Source organism: Rattus norvegicus, chromosome 4, assembly GCF_036323735.1.
Source record: "Rattus norvegicus strain BN/NHsdMcwi chromosome 4, GRCr8, whole genome shotgun sequence".
In the NCBI taxonomy this organism is placed as follows: Eukaryota; Metazoa; Chordata; class Mammalia; order Rodentia; family Muridae; genus Rattus; species Rattus norvegicus.
The window spans coordinates 82827959-82837973 of NC_086022.1; positions in this window are offsets into that span (position 1 = coordinate 82827959).

The following is a 10015-nucleotide window of genomic DNA, read 5'->3' on the forward strand; positions in this document are numbered from 1 at the left end:
TTCTGCTTTCGGGCGTGTAGTTTTTCCTCTCTACAGGTCTTCAGCTGTTCCTGTGGGCCTGTGTCTTGAGTTCACCAGGCAGCTTTCTTGCAGCAGAAAATTTGGTCTTACCTGTGGTCCCGAGGCTCAGGTTTGCTCGTGGGGTGCTGTCCAGGGGCTCTCTGCAGCGGCAGCAACCAGGAAGACCTGTGCCGCCCCTTCCGGGAGCTTCAGTGCACCAGGGTTCCAGATGGTCTTTGGCTTTTTCCTCTGGCGTCCGAGATGTGTGTGCAGGGAGCAGTCTCTTCTGGTTTCCCATGCCTGTCTGCCTCTCTGAAGGTTTAGCTCTCCCTCCCACGGGATTTGGGTGCAGAGAACTGTTTATCCGGTCTGTTTCCTTTAGGGTCCGGAGGTGTCTCCGGCAGGGGTCCTGCCGCTCCTGGGCCCTCCCCCACGGGTGCCCAGAGGCCTTATACAGTTTCCTCTTGGGCCAGGGATGTGGGCAGGGGTGAGCAGTGTTGGTGGTCTCTTCCGCTCTGCAGCCTCAGGAGTGCCCACCTGACCAGGCGGTTGGGTCTCTCTCTCACCGGGTCTGGGAGCAGAGAGCTGCTGCGGGCCGGGATCCGCGGGTGTGGGACTTCCGGTAAACACAGAACGTGCCCGGTTCTAGAGAAATTCTGCTTCCGTGTGTCCCAAGCTCACCAGGCAGCTTTCTTGCAGCAGAAAATTTGGTCTTACCTGTGGTCCCGAGGCTCAAGTTCGCTCGTGGGGTGCTGCCCAGGGGCTCTCTGCAGCGGCAGCAACCAGGAAGACCTGTGCTGCCCCTTCCGGGAGCTTCAGTGCACCAGGGTTCCAGATGGTCTTTGGCTTTTTCCTCTGGCGTCCGAGATGTGTGTGCAGGGAGCAGTCTCTTCTGGTTTCCCAGGCCTGTCTGCCTCTCTGAAGGTTTAGCTCTCCCTCCCACGGGATTTGGGTGCAGAGAACTGTTTATCCGGTCTGTTTCCTTCAGGGTCCGGCGGTGTCTGTGGCAGGGGTCCTGCCGCTCCTGGGCCCTCCCCCACGGGAGCCCAGAGGCCTTATACAGTTTCCTCTTGGGCCAGGGATGTGGGCAGGGGTGAGCAGTGTTGGTGGTCTCTTCCGCTCTGCAGCCTCAGGAGTGCCCACCTGACCAGGCGGTTGGGTCTCTCTCTCACCGGGCTCCTCTTCCCTTAAATATATTTTTTACACTTATTTATTTAGGGTGTAGCTGTCATGCCTGGTGTGACGCATGTGTGGAGATCAGAAAACAATTTTCTGGAGTCGTTTCTCTCCTTCCACTGTGAGTTTCCAAGGATTGAACTCAGGACATCAGGCTTGGTAGCATGAAACTTTGCCCATTGAGCCGTTCTCCCAAATGCTTTGTTTTTAACTGAATCCAATTAATGGTGCCCTGAAGGATATGGGTGTGGAACATTCAATGGAGGAAAGTCAACTTACCAGCAGGCATAAGCTCAAAGAAAAATGATTTTCCTTCCCTAGGGACCACCAACAGCCAATGCCTCCTCAACTAGGAGTGATGTGTCATGGGCCCTCCCTGTCTACAGTGAAATGTTGATTATCTTGCCTTCGTGCTGCCAACCACAGTTGCAGTGAATGCATGCGTGCGGTGGTCATTGCATGTCCAGACGCCAGTGTTTCATAGCACCTCCCCGTCCTCCAGCTCTTTCTGACCTCTTCTGAAACATTTCACGAGCCTCGTTTGTGGGTGTGGCTATAGACGTCTCCTTTAAGACTAGACATTGAGCAGCCAATTAATCTCAGCAATTTGGACAGTTATTTGTCATCTGCAGTAACACCTCCTCCTGCTCTCTCTGGCAGAAAGAAGCTTTTCTGAGCAAGGCAGAGAGTAGCTCTGGTCTATGGGTGTAAACATAAAGATCTCAAAGGTTACTTGATACTATTACCACTGTTATCTGCAGGGTTTGTCCATCCCTTGCCCTCTGGCCACATTGCTGTTCTTTCAAGCTATCTTGCTCCCCTCTCTATATTCTCTCTCTTGCTATCTCCACTACTCTCTCTAATTTTTCTGCTTCCTTACCCTTGGCCATGCCCAGTCTGCTTTCTTTCCTCTCTGCTCTGGACTCTTCCAGATGCCTCTGGGCCTTTTTCTCTCACCCACAATAAAAATCTCCCCCTTAACATATATCAACAGTTTCTTTTTTTTTTTTTTTCTTTTTTTCAGAGCTGGGGACCGAACCCAGAGCCTTGCGCTTGCTAGGCAAGCGCTCTACCACTGAGCTAAATCCCCAACCCCATGTCAACAGTTTCTTTACTGTGACCCTAGCATACGATCACTTAGCAAACACAACACAAAACAACAACAACAACAACACAACAATGAAACCAAGAGTAGGTTTCCCACTAGGAATGTGTGATCACCCACCCCTGGGATTTTGACCAGGTTTAAAGTACCAGGCACTAATTCTCTCCTTTGGAGAAGGCCTTAAGTCCAATCAGAATGTGTTTGTTTTCCTCCATACAGTCAATCCACCATCTCACCAGTGGGCACATCTTGCCTAGCAGGTCCATTTAACAGCATGCAAGTCCACTGCTGGGTAAGACCGCTGATGGTTCTTCTCCCCCAGAGGCCTGCACATCATCATCATCGTCCAATACTGTGGTTAGCTAGGTCTTTTTGCCCTTCACCCCTTGTGCCATATGAGGATACAGGGTTCCTCCCTTACGGAGGAAGTTGCTTTGGAATTGCCTTAGAAGCAGAGACTGGATCCTCACTATACAAAACCTACCAGCACCTTTAAAATGGATTTCCCAGACCACAGACATGTGAGCATAATTCTCTACTCTTTGTAAATGGATCAGTCTGCAGTATTTTGCCATAGCAAGATGACCAGGCAAAGACACGTAAGGTCGTGGATCAGAAGCCCAAAGTATGGGCTGCTTTCAGCCGAGGCTCCACAGAGCCTCTAAGACAAAGCAGGAGGAAGTTGGACGACATAGAAGACCACAGGGTCTAGAATAAGGATCGTAAAAGCTGTACTAAGCAAACACAGGAAGAACAGGACTGGTCAGGGTGAGGCAAAGTTACTCCTCCTTGGTTGCCTGTGTTCACCATCTGAATTCGAAACTGTATTCTTGACTGACATAGTTTGGCTGTTCTTCAAATTTCTGGTCACACACTCTGACTCCTTGCTCTGGTTTCCTTTTGCTTCAACTTGCATTTGTTAGGGTTTCCAATGGGGTGTGGGGGAACTCTCCAGAATACATCTCACGATTTGTGAGTTAGCAGGATGATGCTGCAAAGGTTCTGCTCTTGCCAGTGTCTTAGGTATGGTCTCGATCCTCTGACACTTCAGAACATAGTGAGGGGGCTGGACAGATGGCTCAGTGGTTAAGACCACTTCCTGGTTTCGTAGAGGACATGATTTAGGTTCTTAGCACCCATGTTACATAGCTCACAGTTGCCTATAATTCCAGCTCCTGGGGAATCCAGCACCTCTGGTGTCTGCTGACACATGTAAGACACATGCACATACTTAAACACAGATGCATATATGCATATAATTCAAAAGAAAATTCTGGACTGGTGAGATGGCTTAGAAGAAAAGGATGTTTGCTGCTAAACCAGGATGACCAGAGTTCAATCCTCACTGTCAAAGGACAGGACTAATTCCAGAAAGTTGTTTTTTGACCTCCACATGTAGTGTACACTGTGGCATATATTGCTTGCACACGTGCACACACACACACACACAGTCAATCAATGAATAAATAAATAAAATCTTTAACAAAGAGTACAATTAAAAGGATTTATATTCTTACTGGATGTTTAGACAAAACAATTTCTTTAAATCCAAGATGTCTAGATCTTTACAAATCCTTAAAAAGTTTTATTCAGCTTGGGGACTAGCCAGAATGAGAAGCATTAAATATAACTGATCTGAGAATATATTAAAAATAAAAGAGAAAGATGCCACTGCCCGATGTGCCACCTAGCCATCCCCAACATTAAAACTTTATGTTCTCTCGTAACACTTCTCTCTCAGGAGAAAACTATCTGAGCACAATATCAGGGCAGGAGGGTACATGAAAGAGTAAAGTTATCCCTTGCCTGCAGAAGAGGAGACATTTTAAAGCCATCTATCCCTGTGGCCATTTCTAAGGTAAAAGTTGTGTAATAGATCTGTCCCCAGCTAAATCCTATGTGATGGAAATACAGCAGAGTCACTAACTGCCAGTTGAGGGGCAATGATTGGTAGGCTACGAAAGACCGCCAGATGTCTCTTTCTGTGGTTTCTGATTTCCTTTTCTCTCTGAAATGGTGGACATTGAGACAGAAACAGAGAGGAATAGGAAAAGAGGAAAAGAGAAGTGGAAGGCTAGGAGGCCTGAGTCTGGGCTTTTGTGTATCTACAACCCAAATAGACAATTCTAGAAGTTAGGTCTGGTTCTGCCCCATGCTCCCAGAAATAAGACTCAGACTCAAATTATACTTACAAATACCTTGGCCATCTAGGTAGGCTCCTCTCTGACTAGATCATTCTGACCCACCATCTGCTCTGTGCTGACTACTTGTTCTCGGGTACCGTGCATCCGTCTCATCACATCTTCCAGGACCTTAATACCTTTCTGCCTCCTCTTCCTCTTCATTTCCCAGTTTTGAGGTGAAGGAGTATGCTACTGGTGTCCCTTTGATGGCTGAATACTCTTGTTTTCTGCACTTTGGCCAGTTGTGAGTTTCTGTGATAAACCCCCTGCCTATCTCCCCACAATACTACACAAAGAAACTTCCCTGATGAGGTCTGAGAGCTTCAGACTTCAGATAGGGAGATACAAACTCAGAGGGACATTTGCTACTACACCCACTCAGAAAAAGGATATTGATAGCTTCACATGTTCTGTGATATGGGTGGTGATAAAAGATTCATCTCTAAGATCTTCTGTCCCACCACACACATGCATGTGCCTCACACACACACACATGCATGTACACACACACACTCACACACATATGTGCTCTCCTGTACACACATGTTCATGAACACACACTCACATTGTTGTGACATTCCGCTTCTTTATACAAATGAGTCAATTCGAATTGGCTGATTTTCTCTTTGTTCTCAGTTCCGTGCTCCTCTTTATTTCCGTGCCTGGTGTATTTCTTCTGCGATTCAGAGATTATGAGTTTTCCCTTTTTGGGTGCTGGGCATTTTTGTATTCCAACATACAAATATCCCTTCTCTCATGGGAGAGCCGGGATTGAACTGGGGTCTCATATGTGCCAAGCACGTGCTGTATCCCAGCCCTCTGTGTATATATTTTTTGAACTTTTAAAATAAAATTCAGCTAATTCTCTTGACAAAATCTGATCCTTTCAGGCTTTGTGTTTAATCATTTCACAGATAAGACCTAGAATTTTAACCAAATGAGGGCTTTCATCCCACTGTGAAGTAACTGTCTCAGGGCACTCTACAAAGTGCCCCATGATTTACGAGGGCTGGTCTGGCTCTTAGGAATGAAATAAGATGTCCTGGCCATGAGAACTCTCTGCAGACTATTTTCTCTGATCCTTCTAGGGGCTTCTTTTCCCAGACTCAAGCAGTTTCCTCACCTCTGTGCACTGGTCAGGGCTCAGATAAAGCCTAAGGGTGGCACACATGTGTAACCTCAACATTCAGGAGGCTGAGGCAGGAGGATGATGAGTTGAGGCTATCCACATAACAAGCACCACTACCAAACCCAACTGTAGGCATAAATTGTTTGAACCTACTTTTGAAAAGGGTTCCATCTCTCCTCTAGCCCACCACCCAGCAGAGGTAGTAGAAGAGAAAAGTTATTAGGATGTGGGGAAGTGGATCTGTTTAACAATAGTTCTTTGGGATGAGCTCAATCTTCTTGGGCTGCAGTTCAATCCCTTAGTAAACATCAAACATGACTCAGCAGCTGCAGACTGGTCCTCTAGGCCGACACCAGGCACGAACCAGCAGCCACAGTCCAGTCCTTTCAGCAAGCAGACACCAGGCAGCTGTAGTTCAAACCTGAAGAAACCGCCAGGCTCCTCAACCGGCCTGAGGCGAGGCCACAGAAGCAGCAAGCAGCTACAGGGACCTCACAGGCAGTTCTTGGGCAAGTTTCTCTCAACGGCAGTGTTACCCCAAGTTCAGGTCAATGACTCTATGTTAGGCGAACCAATACGTGAGTATCTTTAGCAAAGAATAGCGAAGTGAAGCAAACCAAACCAGAGACTGGTGCTCCTCCCACTGTCTGTGGGGTCATATTCACACTCCTTCATCAGGCGTCCTTTCACGTGTCTGCTCTATCCAAACATCCTTTCATCTGTGTCTGCTTCAGGGAAAGTCTTTCATGAGTTTGTTTTAGCAAGACATTCTTTCACCTGTGTGCCCCAGCAAACAATCATTTGGCATAACTAATTTTCCGAAGAACTAGACGTTTCCACATCTCCCACTCACCTACCCAACCAACTGACCAACCAACCAACCAGTGAGTGACTTCTTGGTGTGTCTATTAAGTTCTTTATGCTTTCTTTTGTGTTCTGACAAGTGACCCATGAGGAAACCCAGCTCTTTCCAACTCCAGGAGAGCTTTTCATGTGAGGTACGCTTCCCACAGAGTAGGGTGAGATAAGAGTGAGGCTCATCTTGCAAGTTTCTTCTCTCTGGGATCACTGCTCTTCATTGACCTGGGTCTTCAAAACCATTGCTCTGCCTTGTATTCTGCCTTTGTTATTATTGCTATCCAGACATAGCACAGAATAGATCCCTGTCATACTGTCATGGCTACAACAGACTATACTTCTCAGTGTGTGTGTGTGTGTGTGTGTGTGTGTGTGTGTGTGTGTGTGTGTACATACATATATGTTCAATTTTATTATTTTAATTATGTGTGTTTATATTGGTGTGTGTGTGTCTGAGTGTCTGTGTGTCTGTGTGTCTGTGTAGTTTGCACGGGTCAGTACATGACTTCAGTGGCCAGATCCCTTGGGGCTGGAGTTACAGGCAGTTGTGAGTTGATCAGTGTGGGTGCTGGAAACTGAACTCAGGGCCTTTGGAAGAACGGTACATAATCTTAACCACTCAGCCACTCCTCCAGCCAGTTTCTCAGGAATTTTAAGAATTTTCTGAATGTGTAAATGAAACTTGATTTTGAGTTTGATGGAATCCATTGCTTAATAGTTTGCATACTATCCCTGTGATGGGAGCTTATTAAACGACTGTAACTGAAAATTATTCTATTCTTAAAAAGTGTGGTCAAGAGGGAGCAGTGGACTCTGAGGACTAAGAAACCGTTTGACTATTTTGTCAAAAGGTCTTGTGTTAATGAATGAATAAATGAATTAATAAATCTGTATTTCCCATGTCCTATTCCTATGCAAAAGATTCTAAATTCTGAGTTTGGTTGGTCCAGCCTGGACTAAATGTTCTTGTGGTAGCTTGGGAATGCAAAGATGCTTTGGATGACAACCACAAGTGACAAGGCTGATCACTGTGGCAGAAAGAGAAAGCTCTAAAAGGGAACAGGGCTGCTCTTTCCAAACAAGGAGGAACTGTGCACCTGACCACGTGAGGCTCCAGGAGAATGCTTCTTAGACAGCTTTAGTACAAAGTTTTACTACCTGTGGTCCTGTGGAGTAGTTGGTAGACCACTGCCGGTTACTGTTCACTGTGTACTAAACTGTTCCTAGTGAGAGGCCCCTTAAATGTTTGCAGGTTCATCCTGTCACAGGACTTCCCTGCTACACACTGGACTCTGTTCTGAACTTCTAAAACAGTTCCTGTATATCATGTGGTTTAATACTAGGTGGTTACAGGATGAGCTTGGAGGCCTCTGGTCTGGGAACCAGACCAGGCTGATAGGTTGGGCAGAGCACACAGTGTAAGGGTAAGAGGTTATAAGGGAGAAGGGTCAGAAAGGACAGTTGAAAAACTGTGGGGTGTGTGTGTGTGTGTGTGTGTGTGTGTGTGTGTGTGTTGGGATCTGGAGGATATAGTTAATTTCTAGGCTTAGGGTTTTGGTAGCAGATGATCCTAAAAGGTATGGATGGAGATTGAGGCTAAGAAATTAGTACATTGAGCCTGGGAACTAAGTAGAGAACCTAGCAAGATGGGCACTGCATTCTGCACTGACCCAACACTCACAGGAGACATTGCTCTGTGATACCTGGTGAGCTTTGAGGAAGGACTGTGAACTTTCCTGTGGTTGGTGATTACAGCATCAATTTGTGGGCACCATACTGTTCCAGCATCTGTTTTCATTCAGTCTTGTATGTTAGGACACCTGGATGCCATGGTGCTACTTGTAGATCTGCATTTTAATACATAAAACATACCATTTTGTGCTAAGTTAGACTTCATCTCATTCTCATGAACCTATGAGGTAGTATGAAGAGATTTAAGAAAAAAGTATAAAGTCACCAACAGGTTATGTAGGTGACTCTTTGTTTTGTGAAAATGCCCAGAAAAAAAATTGTTTTTCTCTATTTTTCATTGATTCAGCTCATACAGTGTGGGAGTTCAGGGGGGAGGCAGATGCCAAAATGCCTCAGTGTACCTCATATTCTCTCTCTTAGTAAATACTTTTTTGTTGAAAATGTAAGACATTTATATATTATGTTCTCAGTAAGCAAGGCATTCCCACAATCCACCTTGTGCATGTACGGTGTGGACCCACATGCCACTCACTCAAATGCTCCTCAGGGAAGACCTCACTGCCATGAAGGAGTACAGCCGACCATCTGTCAGCTCTGCTGTTAGTGCTTCCAGGTCTACACAGGCTCCTGAGCTGAAGACGGTGGCTCCAGACAATGACCGACTTACCCGAAGGCCTGGTCACCTTTGCCTTTCTCGGAACTCTTCCAATGACCCGTCTCAGCTGGGAGCCCTCAGCAAGCAGGCAGAAGTTTAACCAGCTCCACACAGGGGCCTGACAGCTCTTCTCGAATAGATCTGTCCCCTCTTCTCCTTCTCCTAGATGTTTCTCCCCAAAGGGCCTTTGGTCATACAGCTGCTTCTGACCCAACTACCTAGAGGGTACGAGGAAGGCAGGGGAGAACCTTGATGTGACAGTCTGTGTGCTGCCTGCCTTCCAGGACCACTGCTCTGACTCTGTTCCAGGAGCCTGTGTGCTCTGCTGCTGGACTTTGGATAAATAGCACTTTGGGACTGTCTATGTCTGACTATTTCCTCAGGGAGGCACACCCTTCACATTCCTTTAAGGTCCTGGTGTGAATTTTCAAGTAAATGCTTTCATTTAAGGAATGGTTATTCCTAATTAGATGTATGTGTGGGTTTGTGTATGTGAGTGGCAGCGTCTGGGGAGGTCAGAGGCTTTGGAGTCCCCTAGAGGGGACTTACAGGTAGCTGCATGTCATCTGACTTGGGTGCTGCTAACCCCAGTCGTGTGTCGTTCCCCCCCTGCACCCCCCCCCCCCCCCCGCAGCCAGCAGCCATTAAGCTCTAAGCCATCTCTCCAGCCCAGCTTACAACTTTTCCATGTTTCTACCCTGAGATTCTGTCTCTGATAATCCTTTTTTCTCACATATGCATACGCCATGACTGCCTAGAACAGAATGAGTCTTCCTTAGCTTAATTTTCAATCCAACAGAGGACAAAGATATAATCAGGAAATGACATAGGTTAGTCAGGACAATAACAGCTAAGGCCAGGACATTCGCTGTTTCCATTTGTCTCGGGCTTACCACGGTTTTCTACTTTAACTTCCTCTGGATCTGAGCCTCCAGGGATAGATCAACCTTTAAGGTTGTTATAGGGGACAAGAACTGGTTTCAGACAGCCACCGATAGATCATCGATAGCACCGTGAGTGTTAAGTGGATCTTTCCAGAGTCTCAGTTCAATCAATTCCCAAGCTCTGCCCTAGAGAAATGAATATCTTATCACACTTGTCCCTCTCCACTCCAAGTTTTTCTTCACTCGTTAATTGCTTTATAGTTCATTAGCAGATAGGAAAACTCATTTCGTAAGCCCTCGCTAGACTATGACCTCACTCATTAACTATGTCGT